The following is a 24310-nucleotide window of genomic DNA, read 5'->3' on the forward strand; positions in this document are numbered from 1 at the left end:
AAGTTGTTTGTATGGAAATGAAGTGAATAAAGTAAACATCTCAACCTCTCTCCCCATTTATAATTCTAACAGTTAATCTACTAAGTTTAAAAGGAATATTGGGGAAGAAACAAAAGAAATGAGCAAGGGCATCGGCCCCTCTACGATTAAGAAATCTGAATAAATCATGTGTCAGATTTAGGTTTGTTGTTGATTAGAATATTCATACAAAGCCTACCAAAGCATTCAAGTTCAGAGAATCGTTTTCAAAATCGCTTATCGAATTCAGGGCTATCTGCGCAGTTCGTCTCTAACACCTGAACTAACAGACTAAAAGGAAGTAGATAGTGAATAGGACCCACCGTTACGTCTTTGACTATTCCTTTCTGACCGAATAGTAAGATTTGACCTAACCGTTAGTGTTACATTTGTAACAGATTTACCAACGTATAGTTATTTTAATATCTGTGTTTTCATTTATATATATATATGTGTGTGTGTGTGTGTAAAAGCATGTAGCTTATATTGTTAAAAGTGTATTGCAAAAGTCTCGCATGTTCTCTAAAATTGTAGAAGATTCTCGAGTGTAAGAATCAACAATGCATGTAAATACAAGTATATGTATATTGGGCCAACTGAACTTTCTGAACTTTGCCTTAATTAAAAGTCACAATAGTTTAATAATATTGTTGGTTTGTTACAGTTAGTACACTACGAATCTCGGAAGCTATAATTTTGATAAACGCGTATTAATCGGAAAACTACAAATATTTGACCAGAAAGTTTATGGATTTCAAACATTACAAACCGTCTGACTTCAGTGAATTAGCTTCAGACGTTAGTATTTCTATCAGTTCATTAGATATTGTCGTCGGTCTTGACGCAGCTATCTAGCAAGCTGTCAAGAGAATTGTACCAGTATATCTACACAAAATTAATTCGCTCTCCGTGAACCGTCAATTAAAGATTTGGTTCCAAACCAGATAGAAGGCTCAGTATTGTTTGTAAGTTTGTAAAGTCTTGAAAATAAACCTTTATTTGTAATAACCGTTATTGTAAATGGTATTGTTGTTTGTATAATAAAATACAATTGTTTTAAGAAAAAAATTGTGTGTATCAATCTTGTTGGCAAATATCATAAATTTGATACATATCGACAATTAAATAGTTTTTAAATTTGAATTACAAGTTAAATAGTTTTCAGGCTATTAAAAATCTTAATACTTAACACAATAAATCGGGAACTCGCCCGGGATAACTTATAATACGTAACACCTATTAACTGAAAATGTGGAGCACAAAACACGAACCTTTGGGTCCAGAGTCCAGGCATGTTAATTTGCAGGACACGCCCAGCCTTATAGTAAATCAATGATAAACTACATTTTTCTCAAATGCCTTTATTATCCATATTATATATAAAGTCACTTAAAATTAACGTACCTTCAGCTTTAGTCTAAATATAAGCCACTGATCCAAGCCTTCCTTCCAACTCAAAGACACTTGACTATTGGTCATATTTAGTTTGTCTTAAACTGAACTCTTTGAAACTTTCTGCGTGTAGATATTTATCTGCTGTGTAATAATTTATTTTACGATGTATTTGTTTTTCAGTTTCAAATAATAGAATTGTTGTCTTCAAAGAGTTTAGGAGCTATCAAGTAAGGATGAATGTTTGTTAAATAATACATTATCAATCAATATCCAGGTAAGTTTAACAAAATTAATTATTTCTATAAATCTTTCATGAACCTCCTTACATTTATCATTAGGCAAGATCTGTACACATTAAACCTATGAAATAAAAATAATTAATCCAAGTTTCTAGAACCGACTTTTTTATAACGAGACACACACGCCTGTAAAAGTGTTTTCACCTCGTATATGTAAAACGGTGTACAAAACCCCACCAACTGGCTCGTGGCTATGTATGATCGGCACCTTTTGTGTCTTGAAATTTGCATAAATCTATACTAACGATACAATCGATCGTTGCACTAAGCGACAAAAAATAATTAAATCATTGTGTTAGACTTTCTCAAGGTTCTATTCATTCAGATTAATATTTAAGATTAGGTACATGGATACTTTTACACCGGTGAGCTGGAAACAAGATTCACAAAAAACAATAGGTTCATAAATATTCAACCAGACAAGTTAAAAGACAGACAGGTCGCCACACACACACGTATACACAAGAAAGTTTGAACCTTTGGTGTTTACTAAACTTATCTTTATTCTGTCGGTTTCGTGACGTCATAGACAACGTTCCAGTGATGTTACGAAAAGGAAAAAATAGAGAAAGACTGTGTGTGCGCGTACATATAGACTCACCTAGTTATATGTGGTGAAATAGTATATATGTATGTTTGTGTGCACATATAGACTCACCTAGTTATATGTGGTGAAATAGTATATATGTATGTTTGTGTGCACATATATACTCACCTAGTTATATGTGGTGAAATAGTATATATGTATGTTTGTGTGCACATATAGACTCACCTAGTTATATGTGGTAAAACAGTATATATGTATGTTTGTGTGCACATATAGACTCACCTAGTTATATGTGGTGAAATAGTATATATATAGTATGTTTGTGTATGCACATATAGACTCACCTAGTTATATGTGGTAAAACAGTATATATGTATGTTTGTGTGCACATATATACTCACCTAGTTATATGTGGTGAAATAGTATATATGTATGTTTGTGTGCACATATAGACTCACCTAGTTATATGTGGTGAAATAGTATATATGTATGTTTGTGTGCACATATAGACTCACCTAGTTATATGTGGTAAAACAGTATATATGTATGTTTGTGTGCACATATAGACTCACCTAGTTATATGTGGTAAAACAGTATATATGTATGTTTGTGTGCACATATAGACTCACCTAGTTATATGTGGTGAAATAGTATATATGTATGTTTGTGTGCACATATAGACTCACCTAGTTATATGTGGTAAAACAGTATATATGTATGTTTGTGTGCACATATATACTCACCTAGTTATATGTGGTGAAATAGTATATATGTATGTTTGTGTGCACATATAGACTCACCTAGTTATATGTGGTGAAATAGTATATATGTATGTTTGTGTGCACATATAGACTCACCTAGTTATATGTGGTGAAATAGTATATATGTATGTTTGTGTGCACATATAGACTCACCTAGTTATATGTGGTGAAATAGTATATATGTATGTTTGTGTGCACATATAGACTCACCTAGTTATATGTGGTGAAATAGTATATATGTATGTTTGTGTGCACATATAGACTCACCTAGTTATATGTGGTGAAAACAGTATATATGTATGTTTGTGTGCATATAGACTCACATATATGTGGTGAAATAGTCACCTAGTTATATGTGGTGAAACAGTATATATGTATGTTTGTGTGCACATATAGACTCACCTAGTTATATGTGGTGAAACAGTATATATGTATGTTTGTGTGCACATATAGACTCACCTAGTTATATGTGGTGAAATAGTATATATGTATGTTTGTGTGCACATATAGACTCACCTAGTTATATGTGGTGAAATAGTATATATGTATGTTTGTGTGCACATATAGACTCACCTAGTTATATGTGGTGAAACAGTATATATGTATGTTTGTGTGCACATATAGACTCACCTAGTTATATGTGGTGAAATAGTATATATGTATGTTTGTGTGCACATTATAGACTCACCTAGTTATATGTGGTGAAATAGTATGTATGTGTATTGTGTGCACATATAGACTCACCTAGTTATATGTAGTGAAATAGTATATATGTATGTTTGTGTGCACATATAGACTCACCTAGTTATATGTGGTGAAACAGTATATATATATGTATGTTTGTGTGCACATATATACTCACCTAGTTATATGTGGTGAAATAGTATATATGTATGTTTGTGTGCACATATAGACTCACCTAGTTATATGTGGTGAAATAGTATATATGTATGTTTGTGTGCACATATAGACTCACCTAGTTATATGTGGTGAAATAGTATATATGTATGTTTGTGTGCACATATAGACTCACCTAGTTATATGTGGTGAAATAGTATATATGTATGTTTGTGTGCACATATAGACTCACCTAGTTATATGTGGTGAAACAATGTGTATGTCACTAAAATAACAAGAAGGTTGAAAAACCTATGGCATATCAAATGTCACCACAATGATCAGCATAATGTCAGGACTATGGCTCTCAAGAGTGACACTTATGACGTTTATCTTTATGACACAAAAACTGTAAAACGATTGGCCAATTAAAAACTAGTTTTTGCACATGACTGGGGCACCTAACAACAAATATATTATTTTACGGGTGTGTAACCTATATTTAGGATAACGCTGTTACAAGTTATGGTTTGTTTTACAGGGAAACCACGTTGAGCTATGTACCGTATCCACCTTGGGAGGCCGAACCCCAGTTTTCAGCCTCTTAAACCCGTAAACTCACCGTTGTTCTACCGGGGAACGTTAAAATTTAACAGAAGAACAACACCATAAACGTCAATCACAGTGTTTGGAGAATAACCACGAGAGTGCTCTTACCAAATCACCGTATGACCTTTCCACTCTTCTGAATATTATAACAACTGACTAACTTCTTTTTGCTACAATTTCGAAACAACAGCAGAGAATGAAATCTTGTAAAACTAATTTATCAGTTTTATACTTATACAAAATATAAGTTAATAACCATTTTGAACCTCCATTCTTTTCACTGGAAAGCGAAACGGCTAGTACACAACACAGAACGATACATCACATTGCATGAAAAATACATATACAATAAAACCTGTCTAAAGCGGAATCGCACGTGCCTGAGTAAAATTTCCGGCTTAAACAGGTGGACATGCATTTCTATAATTATATATAAGTTTCAAGAGGAACGTTACACTTGCTTGACTCAGTGGAAGTAAGATGTTTGTGAATAAAGTTATTATACTGTTTATGTTATATTTATTAGAATAAGAACAAAAATAGACATTCAAAATATACATAAGTACACAAATATCCTAATCAAATTCATTTGAAGAAAGTGTCCAATTTCAACTGTTTCGTTTTTTTAATGAGCTTTCTCATGTGGTTAAAAGAGAACGCTAATTCTACGGCCTTTTCATGGAGTTCATTTTCCCCCTTCACAATTGCATATAATGTAATAACGTTAATATAACTTAACATTTGCGATGAAGTAGGAATTTCTATTTCCTCATAATCTTTTCCATTTTGTTCACCTTCTGAATCTCTCACACTGTTACCATCTTGCGATTCTATTATAGATTTTAAATAAATTTCATTAGTTTCTGTTAAAACATTCTTGTCAACGTTCACAAAACTTTCTGTGTTCACAGAATCATCTGCATCAATCTTCTCAGTCAGAGTTTGGACTTCACTAGAATCGTCATAACAAACAACTTCTCCACAATCTCCGTCATTATCAAGAATAAATCCACAGTTTCGAAAGCACTTTATCACGCATTCATCTTTTACGTATTTGATTGAATGACTTAAAAATTCAATTATATCTAACACGTCAATTTTCATGGTCATTTCAGATGTTCTCTTACAGTCGTCCATGTTTACAATAATATGCTGAAGCATCAGTTTTCTGTATTTCAATTTTATACACTGTATAATTCCATTATCTAGTGACTGTAGAACAGATGTTGTACATGGAGGTAGGACATTTGGGTGACAAGTTGCATTATATAGAAAAAGTAGAATATTCCTATTCTCGTGTTCCATTCTTTTGTTTAATTTGTTCAAAAATTCCTCGAACATAGCATTTGTCATCCAGGCTTTATTATTCGTTTTTCATTCCATATGAAGTTGATTTTCCTTAAGTTTTTGAAACAACGCGGGTTTTCACTTTTACCAATCACCCAAGGTTTATCTAGTTTTCCATTATCAAATGCGACCAAAAATACATACAGCCAATCGTTCTTTCGAATAGCGACATCTGGAATAATGACGGCAGAAAAAAGAACACAATATATTTAACCAATACTTACTGTAACAAAATGTCTGAGAATTTATTAATATTTAAAGAAATAATTAATTAAATAAGAAACTAATATTTAATGAAAAACATTATTTCCCGCCTTACTCAGGTTCTAATCCTACTTGTTGATAGATGAGATACGTGAAAGTTACGCAGGTTCTGCCATATAGAGGAAGCCTTTTATAAGAGAAATCTTAAGATAATGCTGCAAATTTTTATATTTCCGGTTTTACTGTATATATTATATTATCTGCATTGAAACACAGTTTGTGACGACAGCGTAGCTAAACTCTGTAACCTAAATCGATTCTGTTTGTGTTTACGTGCGACTAGACACTGTGTGGAATATGACATTCGACAAAATCTGTTCTTTTGACTTGCAGTTTTTTCTTCATATTGGTTGTGTTAACAATTATGCCTTTAACAGGTTACACCAAGAACTTAATGTTTTAATCACTTGGCTGTTTGTTTTGAATTTCGCGCAAAGTAAACGAGGACTATCTGCGCTAGCCGTCCTTGATTTAGCAGTGTAAGACTAGAGGAAAGGCAGCTGGTCATAATCACCCGCCGCCAACTCTTGGGCTATTCTTTTACCAACAAATAGAGGGATTGATCGTCACATTATAACGCCCTCACGCTGAAAGGGTCTTGGTGTGACAGGGATTCGAACTCGCGATATTCGGATTACGACTCGAGTGCCTTAACCATCGGGCCGTAAAGATCTTGTCGTGACTAACTTCAGGGTTAATGACAAATATTTTTAGACCACAATATAGTGGAAAACTTTTCAAGACGTGATTATTTTTAGGGTCAACTTACTGACTTTCAACATGTAACACATTCTTTCTTGAATAACCGTCACATTATAATCAATGGACCAATGTTAAAAAAACAAACTTTCTCACACTTTTGAAACTCAAAGTTCTTTTTTAACACATGAGGGTTAACACTGCCATATTCTCTCTCACGAATTCTTGTAGTTATTATCGGTGTGTAGGGTAAGGGTACATCAGATGTGAAAGACATCAATTGAATTTTACTTAATTGTATGAGTTCCTTTTGAATTAACATGAATGAAGAAAGAAGTGTTTTTATTGGTTGTTAGCTTCTTGTTTCATTGCTGCTATTTTTGACAACAATATCTGACATTGTGAGTATCTTTAGATTATGTTTTTCACAATACTTTAGTCTACACTTAAATATTAAACATGACGTAATGTCTTTCAAAACCTTCTACTTAAAAATGTCCGAAACGAAAGATGAGAATTATCGTCAGTTCCGACTCGTATTTATATGTAAAGTATTATGTATTAAAGAGCTAAACCTGAGAACGCTAAAACCACATTACAACCTTTAGTTTATTATAATGCTGAAACAAAAAGTTTAAAGAAAAAAATAATCAGAACTGTGTGGGAATATTGTCGATATCAAATCTCACGTTTCAGTGAGTGAGCTCGTGTTATGACATCACACCAGTGGGCGTGGTTACTTTGGCCTACACTTGACTACTAACAAGGCTCAACAGTCACTCGAGCGTATCGAATTTGATAAAACGAAAATCTGCTGCAAGTTACATATACAAACGGAGCAAAAAATAAGAAATCGTACACCAGTTGATGAAAGTGAATTGAGGGTTAATTTTTGAAGACAGTTTAAACTAATAACTCTAGCCTCGTGAAAGAGCAGTTTTATATACAAACACGTCCAACTGAACCTTTTCTCAACGTAACATGTTTACAATACGTTCTGAAAATGAGCTACACTGTTTTATGTTACACAGTTATAACGTACTGCACACGCCCTCTCTCTCTCTGGTGTTTGGGTATATATATATATTTGTATACCCAGGAGGGTCAGGTACACTAGACTTTTTCCTCCTTCCATTACTTTGTTGGAATGGACTGATTAATACTGAAGTAACAACATAACTTTAAAACGCTCGTTTAGAACACAGGTGTTCAATTGAATTTTGACGCTCTCCGAACTTTGGCGATTTACTACATTCACCACATGATACAAAATATGTGCAATATTTATTTAAAAACTGCACGATATTTTGAAAATCGGTTTAATATCTTAAACTGTAAGCAACCAAGACTAATATACAGTTAAATACAGTATCAAAATATAAATGATTTTTTTTAATATTAACGCAAAAATAATAGAAACGGTATAAGAGATGACGAGAAACATTTCGCCACATGTGACAAACATCATGGTCAACATTGCACCATACATATCTACACCTACTTGACAAATTTTAATAAATATAACAACAATTTCTCGGACACCTAAACTAGGTTCTTAAATCAGGAAAAATAAGAAAACGTTCCGTGAAAGAAGGAAAGTAATGCGGATATACAAAACAATTACTAGGGACATCAGTGAATGATTCATCTTTCTTCTATAGAACCACTCATCTTTCTACTATAGAACCACGGGGACACAAACTTGGTTCTCGTAGTTGAAGCAAGTTTGAAATCAAGCTTGTTAAAAGCATTACATTATTTAATTCTTACACTTTATTGTTAAGTAACTAACGATCTTGTTATGTAAGTAACGAGACTGGTATCTTGTTATGCAAGTAGCGAGACTGGTATCTTGTTATGTAAGTAACGAGACTGGTATCTTGTTATGCAAGTAACGAGACTGGTATCTTGTTAAGCAAGTAACGAGACTGGTATCTTGTTATGTAAGTAACGAGACTGGTATCTTGTTATGTAAGTAACGAGACTGGTATCTTGTTATGTAAGTAACGAGACTGGTATCTTGTTATGCAAGTAACGAGAGGTATCTTGGTATCTGGTATCTTGTTATAACGAGACTGAAGTAACGAGACTGGTATCTTGTTATGTAAGTAACTTATCTTGTTATGCAAGTAACGAGACTGGTATCTTGTTATGTATCTTGTTGGTAAGTAACGAGACTGGTATCTTGTTATGCAAGTAACGAGACTGGTATCTTGTTATGTAAGTAACGAGACTGGTATCTTGTTATGCAAGTAACGAGACTGGTATCTTGTTAAGTAAGTAATGAGACTGGTATCTTGTTATGTAAGTAATGAGACTGGTATCTGGTTATGTAAGTAATGAGACTGGTATCTTGTTATGTAAGTAAAGAGACTGGTATCTTGTTATGTAAGTAACGAGACTGGTATCTTGTTATGTAAGTAATGTCACCAGGATATAAAGTAAATAACGTGCCCGGTATCTTGTTAAGTATTGTTTGTTTGTTTGTTTTGAATTTCGATTAAAGCTACTCGAGGGCTATCTGCGCTCGCCGTCTCTGATTTAGCAGCGTAATACTAGAGAGAAGGCGACTAGTCATTACCATCCATTGCCAACTCTTGAACTACTCTTTTGCCAACAAATGGTAGGATTGACCGTCACGTTATAATGCCCCCACGGCTGAAATGGCGAGCATGATTTGTTTGACGGGGATTCGAACACGCGACCCTCAGATAACGAGTCGAGTGCCTTAACTACCTACCCATGCTAGGCCACTCTTGTTAAGTAAGCAACGAAACTGAGATGTTTATACGTTAGCAACAAGACTGGAATTTCGTTAAATGAGTAACGAAACAAGGATCTTGGTGTATCAGTAACTAGAGATAAGGCTAATGGGTTTACTCATATTTTTGTAGTGTTTTATGTTAGAGTACAAAGTTACACACACAAAACAAAATATCTGTTCTCTGTTAAATCAGAAAAAATGAATCCCCGATCCTAGTGGTATAAGTTCGTAAAGTTACCGGTGACCAAAAGAGGAAGCAAAATGTAGAATATGGGTGAGAACTAAAGAAGCTCACCATGGAAGATTTTGTTACGTGTTTAATTGAGAAGTTGAAGCAGATGGAAAATATGACCTTTTTACTATCATTGTATCAAAATATTGACTTTGTGCAGAGGGCGGAAGCAAATCACCTATTATAAATATACCCTCATAATCAGTACTAAATAACAATAATAAACGCTGGACTGGAGTGAACAATAACAGGCAATACGAGATCTGTAAGTTTTCAATTTAATTATAACATAAAAACGTTATATAGACAGCGAAACGTCAATACAAGACGTGAACACTAAACCCAGTGATTGGAGCTTTTTTGGGAGGAATGAATACAAAGTTTCTTAAACAACGGCGTCTATTAACATCAATATAGGTGACTGGTGATTGATCAAAAAGAAATTTGTTTGCTTGTTTTTTGAATTTCGCGCAAAGCTACTCGAGGGCTATCTGCGCTAGCCGTCCCTAATTTAGCAGTGTAAGACTAGAGGGAAGACAGCTAGTTATCATCACCTACCGTCAACTATTGGGCTATTTTCTTACCAACGAATAGTGAGATTGACCGTAACATTATAACGCCCCCACAGCTGATAGGGCGACCATGTTTGATGCGACGGGGATTTGAACCCGCAACTTTCAGATTACTGGTCGAACGCCTTAACCCTCCTGGCCATGCTGCACCCCCCCCCCCGAAAAAAAATGTGTTTCATGTGGTTCATCAAACATTTTCTCTACTTATTATAATCTGTGGTTCGACATTCCAAAACTACAAGTGCCTGATATAGGATATTTGTATAACAGTTGAGCTGACAAAAGTTGATTCAATGAAATGTCTTTTGTTTTAGAAATGTCACCCAGAGCTGCACAGGGCATAGCAGCCCTATTTTTGAGCGAATAGACAAAAGATGAAGCGTGGATGTTTACAGCAACGGGACGTAAAACATGAATTATTGAATTCACAAACCTGGCACGAAATCTTGTAGACCACATCCAACGGCAATGCAGCCTCGTTCACATGACTATATCTATAACACAGCCTTTTAGTTTTATGTTTTGTTGTTACACTTGTAACCATAAATAAAGTTGATAACTTTACTATATATATATAATTTTCAAATATATAACAAGGAAAATGAAAGTGTTTCTAAAGTACCATTGAAACAGTAATATTGTAATGATAGCAAAGCCAAAAGGCTTACGCAACGCACACATACGTATAATTATACTCACCGTCAGCCCTTGATCTTAACTTCTGAAGGGATTAACACATGGTTGCTAGTTATTTTTCAGTAATTCATGTCTAATTAATGGTTTATGAATTACAAGTTAATTAATTAATAGGGTGATTAGTATGCAAAATTAATTAAACAATTAGAAAATTAATATAGAAATTGAAAGCAATTTTTACCTGATTAATTTTCTTTAATTAAAGTTAGTTAAATAGACAGTTAATGTGCAAGCTATAATCAAATTTGATATCAATAATTAATATCCAAGTTCTAAACGTCGAAGGATGTTTTCTCAAGAAATGAGACTTTTTCTTCCTACTAAATATAATTTATTATACTGTTACGTACGTTCGGTTCAGCATTTGGCTCCATCCATGGATATTATATTGTATTTTTTATTAGTATTACGATGGAATTGTTAACATCTTAACAAGCTATTACACTAACTTTTTTTTTCCAAAATATAAACAGTATTTAAATTTACTGATACGAATCTCTGAAGTACAGATAACGACAATTAATTTGTTCACGAGTGATCAGAATTTGATCTGCAAATCTACATATCACAAGATCGAAATATGTTAGAAAAGGTAACAGTTAATTTATTTTACTATCATACATGTTTGTATATAGTACATCGTCCCGTAGAGGCACAGCGGCACGTCTACGGACTTACTACGCCAGAAACTGGGCTTCGATATTCGTGGTGGGCATAGCACAGATAGCCCATTGTGTAGATTTGTGCTTAACTTAAAACAAACAAACAAGTATACTACATCATTTTCCTGAATAAAGAACAAGACAGTGATAACGTGTTTTATTTATATTAATTCACAGTAATGACATGACCACTTGGACTACAACCGATATTAAATCCATAAAAGGAACATTAATGCGAAAACGGTTATACCATTAATATTATCATCAGACTTAAATTTCGTTAGCACAGTCTGCGCTTTAACATGTCTACAAAGGTAATAAACATAATATACACAATATATTCCACACACATACGAATAAGGTCCTTGAAGTGATTTTAGTTATAAGTCAATGTTTAACAGTTCTGTTTGATGCGCATTATAATTTGAGGCTATATAGAGGTAAACCTGGTGGATTAAAACGTTTTCATTTCTACCAGAGCAGAAACAGATCCAGTGACTTTAGTTTGTGACCTAGATCCACGTTGATGACGCATAACTATTTGTCTGCCTGCTCAGGTAGTTGATTGATCGATCGCTGGTAGAAACATCTCTGTTTATCTCGTGCATAACTCTAGTGAGAGTATCGAATAACTCTATAGTTTTCATAGTTTCTTACATATCAGTTATGATGTACCTAGACTGATCAGTTTCTAAAACTGGACTGAAATTCAGCATGGAAGTAAACATTTATAGTGTGTGTTGACGCTCAACTATTTCTATTAATAAATTTCCCTGTTTCACCAAGTTAAAGTGTCAGTCTCTAGTACACAGACTCAGTGTAAGAATACAGAAAAACTATGTATATCCTCCTGAGTATTCATCATACCCTATGTCAACTCCTTGGTCTTCGAGCTGTTTTCCTGTTCCATTAAGTAATATTTCACCGAATTATACATACAGCTCAGAATCAGAATCTGATCGAACAATATTTTATTTTCCATTCTCGTTAATTGCCAAGAAACTGATAGTGTAATGTTTAAAATTGTATGGATTTTTCTTAGAAGATCCGTTAAATGTGTTGTTATGAACACATCCTACAACAAAACGTGTTGGTACCTGACGTTAAATGTGTTGTTATCAACACACCCTACAACAAAACGTGTTGGTACCTGACGTTAAATGTGTTGTTATGAACACACCCTACAACAAAACGTGTTGGTACCTGACGTTAAATGTGTTGTTATCAACACACCCTACAACAAAACGTGTTGGTACCTGACCTAAAACTGAATTACAAATAGATGCTTTTTAAGTTTCCCTGAGGGACTGACAATTATTTGCACTCTTTTTATGCTTCAAAGGATATTTAGCTGTTCCTTTTATGTGATAGAATGACGGACTGGTGTTGACTTTTTCAATGCAGAAAGAAACGTGTTGTAAAGCATCCTTTAAATGATATTCCTCATTGACATAATACGAAATGCGTCTTCACTTCTTGTAAGACGAAGTTTTAAGTTTTCACCATTGTGCAAGAAAAGTGTTTTGCAAAATGATGTCCGTATTTGGGCGATCATGTCGACAATCTGGCTACCACGGGTATGTACGATGTCCGGTCATGTCGACAATCTGGCTACCTCGGGTATTTACGATGTCCGGTCATGTCGACAATCTGGCTACCTCGGGTATTTACGATGTCCGGTCATGTCGACAATCTGGCTACCTCGGGTATGTACGATGTCCGGTCATGTCGACAATCCGGCTACCTCGGGTATCTATGATGGCTGGTCATGTCAACAGTCTGACTACCTCGGGCATATATGATAGCCAGGTTTGTCGAATGTCTGGCTAAACTGAATACCTATGTGCCGGTCTTTGATTCCACTGTTATCTTCATCTTTAAAATAGGAATCCTCAAAGCTATCCGCCATATTCTTTACTAGCATAGACGATGTGGAATGACTGCTCTCAGCTTCTGTGTTATAACTCCATAGAGTTTCTATGTATGACTTATATAAGCAAATATTGTGAGATGACGGAATGAGTTTGTCATTCAGGTGTATATCGAATTGAGAAAACAGAGATGAAGAAACAGATTGGTGGGTGAACACATATCTTTTATATTAGCTACATCAAATTTGACAATCTTTGCTTTCACACAAAGATATGATTGTACCAGATCAAGGTATTCGTCGCCTGAACATGAGATAAAAATACAATGGGTCATTTGTCAGTCACTGATGACTGAGGATAATATTCTGTCCATTTCCTTTCCCAAATTTTGTATGAAGAAGAGAAACTAGTTATAGCTCAGAGTTTGTACAGGACATTCTTGGTGGATGAGAAGCATAATTAGTTGTCGATCTTCTTCGTCTCTTAATATTAGTGATTCTGAACAAGGGATCTTTTCATTTATTCTTTTTATAAGCTTCATCAATCTGTTCAACGCCTCGAGCCAAGTTCCTTGTTATCAATCTGTTTAATTTCTCGAGCCAATTTCTTGTCATCAGTATGTTTAATATCTCGAGCCAGGTTCCTTCTCATCAATCTGTTTAATGTCTTGAGCCAAGTTTCTTGTCATCAATTTGTTTAATGACTCGAGCCACTTCCTTGTCATCAATCTGTTTAATGTCTTGAGCCAATTTCTTGTCATCAATCTGTTTAATATCTCGAGCCAGGTTCCTTCTCATCAATCTGTTTAATGTATCGAGCCAAGTTTCTTGTCATCAATTTGTTTAATATCTCGAGCCAGGTTCCTTCTCATCAATCTGTTTATTGTATCGAGCCAAGTTTCTTGTCATCAATTTGTTTAATAACTCAAGCCACTTCCTTGTCATCAATCTGTTTAATGTCTTGAGCCAAGTTTCTTGTCATCAATTTGTTTAATGACTCGAGCCAATACCTTGTCATCAATCTGTTTAATGTATCGAGCCAAGTTTCTTGTCATCAATTTGTTTAATGACTCGAGCCAATTCCTTGTCATCAATCTGTTTAATGTATCGAGCCAAGTTTCTTGTCATCAATTTGTTTAATGACTCGAGCCAATTCCTTGTCATCAATCTGTTTAATGTATCGAGCCAAGTTTCTTGTCATCAATTTGTTTAATGACTCGAGCCAATACCTTGTCATCAATCTGTTTAATGACTCGAGCCAATCATCAATCTGTTTAATGTCTTGTCATCAATTTGTTTAATGTATCCATCAATTTGTTTAATGACTCGAGCCAATTCCTTGTCATCAATCTGTTTAATGTCTTGAGCCAAGTTACTTGTATTACTCATCGTTTTCCAGCATCAGCAGGATATTTTCCTTGTATGGCACTTAATGCTATATGTACAACTGATCAACTGCTTGTTCTATAAAGCTAATGTTTCTTTCTCAGAAAAAGCAATGTTGGATGAAAGTTGTTCTCAATCCGTGAACCCGTTGTCATTGACTACCAACAATATATGGTAAACAATTTCCCATATGGTAATCGTAGTATCCGTCACAGACGACTGGTGTGTGAGAGTAAAGTACTCTGATGTTACCACAAGTGATGAAACTGTATTGTTACGATGACTCTCCCTTGTTCGTATGGAATAGGTCGACCTATGTTATTCGATCTCAAAACTCTGGAGATTTGTTTAGAAACTGGTATGTAATGAGGATTTGCAGATGTAATGTCTCCATCATTACCTTTAACTTCAAGGATATGTAAATCATTAACAATACTAGGTTACACATTATCTGAGTAAACATACAGTCAATAAATTCACGGTAATTATTATCAGTATGTGGAGTCATAGTTGGTACTATAGCATATGTTAGAGTCAAATCCGTTTAGTACAGATAATCCAGGAATGAATAGAATGGTGCTTCTTTCATATTCATACTTACTTTTCTGGTGAATGAATTATGTGTAAATACAGAATCTTTTCTATTTCATTTCGTAATTGGTTGAGTATGCTTCAGGCTCTTTATAATGAGATGATCTAGTGTTAATTATTATATTCTGAACTTTAGAGTGAGGAAAGAAGGTGACCATCCTATACCATCAGATACATTGTATTATGTAGATACTTCAGTTCTGCTACGACTACGTCCTATGAACCCTCGAGATAAAAATACTTCAGAAGATGTGTGATATAATTCGACAGAGTATTGCTGACAAATAGTTCATAGAAATATATTGCTAGGTAACATTTATGTACAACTGATCGATGTCAAATAACATATAATAGAATTATACATTTTATTATGGTAGTCGATTCAGATCAGCTTGAGTGATTCAACTATTAATCTTATCTGAAAATCCTTTTCATATAATGAAATTCTCTTTCTTTTTACCCCTTCCTCATTCATGTAATATTTCTTCCACAGCATAAACATCATTAGGGGCTTGTAATTCAAATTTATAAAATGTTCCACCTAATTTTTCTCCAAGGCATCTCATAGTTTCTAACTGCGGGTTTCTCTCCAACCTCTTATGAACTGTGAATATTTCATCTGTTCACCCAGGTTTTTGCCATTTCTTAAATTGATGTTTTATTTTACTAATTTCAACTCGATCACCAATTTGGAATCGAAATTTAACTTTTGCAGAGGGTTTGTGTGTGTGTTTTTCTTATAACAAAGCCACATCAAGCTATCTGCTCCGTCTACCGAGGGGAATAGAACCCCTAATCTTAGCGTTGTAACTCCATAAACTTACTGCTCTCCCCGCAGGGGAACAGGGTGGTTTGTACATGGTTTTTCCACATCACTTCCTTATTACAGTGATTGGAGTCTGTCAGCCTCAATTTGATAATATGAAAATACAAACCACTACACGTACTTTCTAAACTGTTCAACGTTGTGATGTACTCATATGTTCCATAATGGTTTAAACAGCGCCACAGTCTTAATAGTATGATTAAAAGGTTCATCTATAGACACTTTTGTTTCATTATGCATAATAAAAAAGTTATTGTTTTGTTTCTACGAATAACATTGAAACAGTCGATTAGTGAATTCTGTTCCAGCATCTGTCTGAAGTTTACAGGGTTTTGACGTAATTTTAAAATTTGTTTAAATGCTATTACGAGTGTAATTTCTTTCATTTTTTGAGTAGAACAACCCATTCATATTTGGAATGTACGTCAATACACATCAGCAAACATTCACCACTGATTGTTGAGGTGACTTAAGTCAGTTTGCCACTGTTCATCGAAAAACATGTCACTCGGTTTCTTGAAAAGTTATATCTTGCAGATTTGTTTACAGGGTATGTGTCTTGATGCCTTAACCACTCCTTCACCTGATTTAGGTTCAATGATTTACATAATGCTTTCACTGACCTATATAAAGGCTGTTCACTTCCATAACAAGCAGGATGCCAATTATTATAATAAACACATTGCAGAGTTTTATCCGTATTAGATATTATTTATATATCTGATTAATTGTGCCCGGCATGGCCGAACGCGCTAGGCGTGCGACTCGTAATCCGAGGATCGCGGGTTCGCATCCCGGTCGCGCTAAACATGCTCGCCCTTTCAGCCGTGGGGGCGTTATAATGTCACGGTCAATTGCACTATTCGTTGGTAAAATAGTAGCCTAAGAGTTAGCGGTGGGTGGTGATGACTAACTGTCTTCCCTCTAGTCTTACACTGCAAAATTAGGGACGGCTAAGGTTTCTTTTCCTGGTTGGGGGTTGTGCGGTGGGCTAACACCCACTTAAAAAAACAGCCTGTTGATGTATCCGCAAGAGATTGCGGCCCTATGTTCCTTCATGGAATCGAGTGGCATTAATGATAAATAATAATAATAAAATCTGATTAATTTAATCATTACAGCAGGCGTAGTTAAACCTTAGACGAATGATGACTTTAGCAAGAAACATGCGATTATGTAATACAATATTCATGTATTAAAAATGGGAACATTTAAATGCAGTTCATTTAGATCTTTTAACAATACGGTCTTCGTGCTTCATATAAACCCATCGGTCTACATGTTTAACAACTTCCTATGTGATATTCTATACCTGTAATTAATATGCAAATTTCTTCCATCTGGCAGGGTTAAAGTTATTTTATTATCATGATATATTTTTGATCAGATCCACAATTTTACTGTTCGAGGCATATTCTTCATTAACCATTACGGTCCTCGGTCATTCCATATAAAATCTCCACATAAAGGTATTAGATTTCAGCTTTATTTTACTATTTTAATGGCATACCTTCGATTCTATGTGACGTTTTCTTCGTCGTCAATTTCATTTTCATTTTAATAGGTTCCAAGGCTTGTGATTGAAAAGTTTAATAACGTTGTTACTGTAACGTTGTTACAGTTAATTTAACATGTTGACTTTATTGTCCACAGAGAGCGTAGCATTATGTATAAGATTTAACATGTTGACTTTATCGTCCACAGAGAGCGTAGCATCATGTATAAGATTTAACATGTTGACTTTATCGTCCACAGAGAGCGTAGCATTATGTATAAGATTTAACATGTTGACTTTATCGTTCACAGAGAGCGTAGCATCATGTATAAGATTTAACATGTTGACTTTATCGTTCACAGAGAGCGTAGCATCATGTATAAGATTTAACATGTTGACTTTATCGTCCACAGAGAGCGTATTATGCATTTTATGTTGACTTTATCGTCCACAGAGAGCGTAGCATTATGTATAAGATTTAACATGTTGACTTTATCGTCCACAGAGAGCGTAGCATTATGTATAAGATTTAACATGTTGACTTTATCGTCCACAGAGAGCATTGCATTATGTATAACAGATTTAATATCTTTATCTAAATATTTTAATGTTTTACGAATGGGTCTTTCATAAACCATACAATGGGTGCACTAGTTCTTTAGAAAGACAAGAGAATCGTTTTGTATGGTCCATTTTAAAGTCCGGCCGTTTTTACCAATAGCCCTTCCTCCCAAACCACTTAATGAGGGTGTAAGTTAAAGGGTGTCATAAATAGTAATCCATCTTAAACTGTAATGATATAAAATACAATATGGTTTGTTTTATATACACAGGACCAGCGTCTCACGAAGTAAAAATGAATAAATAATTTAATACTGTATAATAGTGTGTAAAATCTCATAAAATGTGCCATTTGGTGTAAACAGAATGTTACTTTTTACTTTGTGAGTTGTTAGTGATCGATGGAATGTTAATATCTCACATATTTTCCAATAATTCATTATTGTAATAACATGCTCAGCAAGGTTAAATATATTTATGATTTTTGTCTTCATTAAGGAAGAGTTTAAACTCACACTATTGATAAACTTAAGAACAAATCCTTTCATTTTAGAAGAGGATTTTCCACCTTCACGTAAGTATCCATAATTCTTGGAACCATCACTGACCCAAGATGTCATTTAATGTCCATTAATCTCATCTCTAAATTCCCCAAGATAAACACTTAAAGGGGGAATCCTTAGTTCCATTTGAAATGTAAACAACACTATCAATATTGTAGTACAAAATAGACGTACCTAATGTTTGTAGTGAGAGGTACAATTTCACATGCACTTGAAAAGTGGTGAAAGCTGCTTGCTTGATCTTTCTGGAGGATATAGTCGTATTTGTGTCTCCAATGAAGACCAGTAACTTCGTATTTAACTAGTGTAACATTTGTTATAATCTTGGTGCGATGTGTTCTCAGATATGTCCCCAACGACACCAAAAATAGTTAATACAACGTTTTGTGACAGACCTTCTGTCAGGATTACAATTTCTGTGTTTTCAGAGGACAGATGCTCTATTTTCTTTTAATCATACTGTTCAATATATCCCTGTTTTGCCTTTGATGTGAAACAATGAGAGACCGTCCTAAACTTTCCTATTTATTTATTTTTTTTAGAAATCAATCTATTTAATGTTTAAACAGTTTTGTGGATTCTTCAGGAAAATAACAAACTTCACATATTTTTAGGACTCGAGAGCCAAATTCGACTATTTTTTTTCACCTCTTCTGTAATCCATGCGCCAGTAAAATATCTCTCCACATCGGTGTGATTACATGGTGTTGATATTCTTATATTACCACGCTTTAGAGACAGCAAAATATAATTACCATTTACACCTCAGAGGTAAAATAGAATGATACAGTTTTCTCTGGACTAAGATTTTGCACTTAATGAAACCAAAATAATTATGTACCACTGAAATATTTGTTGTGATGATTATGGGATGACCAACTGGGTACTCACAGTACTTATTTATCCATGAATATGGCGAGATAAGACCAACAGATTTGATCTTCTCACCCTCCTACAGATTGTACAAAAGTCCAGTAGAATTGACTCTACCACCATATAAAGTTTCTCCCTATAGTTTCTATCTTGTTATATAATAGCTGTTGATAACGAGAATGTTAAGATGATGCACCATACCAGTACATCTCATCTTGAATGTGCCAGTCCAGGAATATTTCTCTTACTGGTGCTGTTATGGTGTTAGATGAATAGAAACCCATGTTGGATATAAGGTCTCGATATGTTTCGTTTAATATTGTATTAAACTGATGAAGAAAAAATCGGTTCTGTAGCTCTATTAAACTAAAGGTGAAGGAAAGGATGATAATGTCACAAGATAAAGATACTGTTAATAAACCCTAATTTTAGCCATTATCCTTCTGCCATTAACAATAATATTGGGTTTTAGCCCTTGATGGATAAGATAATTTAAAGTGAAATTGTCATTAAAATCTTTCATTTTATGAGCTATGGCTTAGTTTTTATGGTCTTCAAAAAATATAAATAAAAACTCTCACACTCATCACATGCATTATAACCTTTAAATACTGTCTCTTTATCATTAAAATCATAAACCGAGGAATAATTCACTTCCTGAGTTCTTGTTTCTTGGTTTGACTCAAAAATATAAAAAACACATTTTTAATGTCTTTGAATGGAAGCAACATAGATGTGCAGAAGGTATGACAGTGTTTTTATGTGGTGCATCTTTGAAAATCAGGACTTTTTTGTTCTGTGGATAATAATTAAACACTTTTTTTGCCGAAGATGTTCACTACGGAGTTACGACTGCCTTGAGGGCTGCACACAACTCACAATCACAGCATCTTTAAAGTGATCTTCGACAACAGAAGGTAATAAAAGACCATTAATATAAAAAAGCTGTTTGATTTAGTAACCTAGGTTAAACTAATCGTTGAGTATTTTGTTTGTTTTGGAATTTCGCACAAAGCTATTCGAGGGCTATCTGTGCTAGCCGTCCCTAATTTAGCAGTGTAAGACTAGAGGAAATGCAGCTAGTCATCACAACCAACCACCAACTCTTGGGAATAGTGGGATTGACCGTAACTTTATAACGCCCTCACAGCTGAAATGGCAACCATGTTTGGTGTGACGGGGATTCGAGTGCCTTAACCACCTGGCCATGCCGGGCCCACTTGTTAAGAAATGGCTTAAATATAAACATTATGTAAAACGACACAAATACTCGTTAAAAATGGTTCAAGTGTAAATATTATCCAAACAGCATCAAAAGCTTGTGAAGAAATATTTCGAGTGTAAACATTAAATAACAAATTCAAACACTCGTTAAGAAATTGTATAAATATTATGTAAGGCTTGAACACTGGTTAATAAAAGACTCAAATGTAAACATTATTTAAAAAGACTGAAATCCTCGTTAAGAAATGATTCATGTGTAAACATTATGTAAACACACTCAAACATTCGTTAAGTAATGTTTCAAATGTAAACATTATGAAAACAGACTTAAGCCCTCGTTAAGAAATGGTTCAAGTGTAAATATTATCCAAACAGTTTTAAAACTCGTGAAAAAATAGTTCGAGAGTAAATATTATGCAAATAGAATCTAAAACTCGTGACGAAATAGTTCGAGTGTAAACATTATAAAACAGATTCAAACACTCAAATGATTCGAGTGTAAACATTATAAAACAGATTCAAGCACTCAAATGATTCGAGTGTAAACATTATGTAAGACGCAAACATTCGTAGAGAAAAGGCTCAAATGTAAATTTTATCTAAACAGACTCAAAAAACCCGTGAAGAAATGGTTCGAGAGAAAATGCCTACACCAGAATCTAATTTGTGGCTCAGTCACAGTTTAGAAGAACCATGTTCCAGGTTCTTCGCCGTCTCCAGAACTGCCACTCCAATCGTTCTTTCTGCCTCATGTAATGGTCTTGCTTATCAATTTTTACCCGCAACCGCAATTACCATCGTAACGTACGTTTTATATTACACATAAAGATAGACTTTCCAAAGACACTCCAAAACCATCTTTCCTCATACTAAAAACACAAGACGTCAACTTGAACCGAAATAATTCAGGTATGACTTTTGAGTTTTGGCTTGTTAACTTCTGTCAACTCAAACCTCTGTTTATTACTTTGTTAACTGTGTTGGAAAATATACTCAGTGTATTCCACTAGTCAAAGGGTTTTCTGTCGTAACCATATCATTCTCTTTTTGTGTAGATAAGAAACATTATACTGAATTAGCTTAAAGTGTGGTTTCAGAGAACATTGCTTGTTTAACCTTTTTAACAGGCATTTGGTACACTAGTTGGAACATACTTTGTTTTGTTTGTTTGTTTTGGAATTTCGTACTCGAGGGCTATCTGGGCTAGCCGTCCCTAATTTATCAGTGTAAGACTAGAGGGAAGGCAGCTAGTCATCACTACCCACCGCCAACTCTTCGGCTACTCTTTTACCAACGAATAGTGGGATTGACCGTAACATTATAACGCCCCAACGGCTGGGAAGGCGAGCATGTTTAGCGCGACGCGGGCGCGAACCCGCGACCCTCGGATTACGAGTCGCACGCCTTACGCGCTTGGCCATGCCAGGCAGTTGGAACACACAGAAATGTTTCTAGTTTGCCAAAGGAGGGTTTAACGTTAGACCATGGGAGATCCTCGCTTCCATGGAGATCAATAAAGACTCCATTCTTCAAAATATTATATCTTCTACTTTTAAATTGTTCACTAATATCGTATAAAGGAAGAAGTGTGACACGTTCAACCACAAACTACTTGAGTGACGTCCACATTGTGAAAAACAAAATGGTTGAAAATTAGCCACAAGCAAAATATACATACTAATACAGATAGATGATGAACTATGTTAAGCATATGCAGCGACCGACAATTTCGATGAATTAAAACATAAGAATTGTTCTTACAAAGTTCGATTAACTCTCTCTATTTTCTTGGCACGGTATTGACAATTTCTTAACCACTACTTTAACATGAGTAACATATTTTCACATCCCTTAACACTGGCACATTAATAACTCTTACCTCTTTAAAAGGGAGCCTTACTCATGCTATCTTGTGAAACAAATTAGTCGTGTAGTTATTCTAGTTAAAGCGCTGAAAGAAACATTAATATTAACTTTAAGTAAGCTACTGAAATGATTTTGAGAACTTTGCTTTCGCCCGTCAAAAATTTTAACTCCTAATGCGACTGAAGTCCTTTGGTGTTCAGAGTATCACATGGCCTTGGAGAATACAAAAAGTTCGTGCTTGGGATGAGTTACGTAATCCTGGTAGTAGCTCACAGTTAGATGACCTCTTGTATGTGAGACTATTTAATATAACTTTTTTTTCTCTCTACAGCCTTTCCGTAAAAACAAGGGTACATCACATTTAACATAACCGTATAAAATTAAGGATGTACAGTCACTGACATAAAAATAACTCCACTTTAGTGTATAAGCTGTAAGTAAAGTTCACGTTTATATACATGTACATATTTGTTGAACCCTAGAATTACAGATTGTGGTTCATACACGATCGTCCTTTTAAATACATATCTCATAATTATTCATGCATCAAAAGGCGTATAGGTCCATACATTTATTGTTTACAAGATTCTTAGTAATATAGTAGAAATGTAAACACAAACATTTTATACGACAGTTAATCCAACTGACTATTGACAGGTTTTGCTGTAGATTCTTACACACAAAATAATCGTTTCCACTGAAATTGTAGGTCAGCTCTTTACAATAATTGAATTGTTTATTTAGTAAAGTATTTTAACAACGACGTACAAAACGTAATAAACGTTAAAATTGTCGTTACAATTGGTTCAAATTATTGTTTTTCTGGACGTAGATAGGTACAATATATGTTCTTACTGATAATATTGTACAATCATTTTTGGTAAATCTTGGATAAAGTCGTCTTTTTCTCCGGTATTCAAGATAGTTTCACTGCTAGAACCTGATAGATTTAAATGTGTTACTGTTTTGTTAAATACAGATTGAACAATAAATTTATTCACATAAACAAATCATACGCGTTCATCATGTTAACAGAATGATGAGTTTGACTAAAGTTCTTTGTTCAGTACGTGTGAAACATGTTCAGTGTATACGTTCATAAGATTTGATTTCATCTTTTTTTTTCAATTACATATTACTATGGAGATTAGTGTTTAAATAGGCACCAAAATTTAAAAATCTGTGTGCATACACATATAAACCGTCATTCTAAACCTTATTAAAAAACTCGCAAGTAAAAGTATTTTCACGTAAAGTAAGTGTATAAGAACAGCTTACAAGTAAAAGTATTTTCACGTAAAGTAAGTGTATAAGAAAGCTTACAAGTAAAAATATTTTCACGTAATGTAAGTG

General features: G+C 34.4%; 1 protein-coding gene across 4 annotated transcripts in view; it reads right to left on the reverse strand.

Annotated features, from left to right (window-relative positions):
* LOC143223648 (tyrosine-protein phosphatase Lar-like) overlaps window positions 1–23141 on the reverse strand; it is a 75795-nt gene extending 52654 nt beyond the window's left edge. For 3 of the 4 annotated variants that reach the window (XM_076451874.1, XM_076451872.1, XM_076451873.1), the window contains exon 1: window positions 22971–23138. The gene's annotated coding sequence lies outside the window, so the exon portion shown is untranslated. Of the gene's footprint in view, window positions 1–22970 lie in introns of all 4 variants that reach the window. The other variant, XM_076451876.1, reaches the window with a different exon arrangement.
* Between the last annotated feature and the right edge of the window lie 1169 nt (window positions 23142–24310).

This window comes from Tachypleus tridentatus, chromosome 8, assembly GCF_004210375.1.
Source record: "Tachypleus tridentatus isolate NWPU-2018 chromosome 8, ASM421037v1, whole genome shotgun sequence".
NCBI lineage: Eukaryota > Metazoa > Arthropoda > Merostomata > Xiphosura > Limulidae > Tachypleus > Tachypleus tridentatus.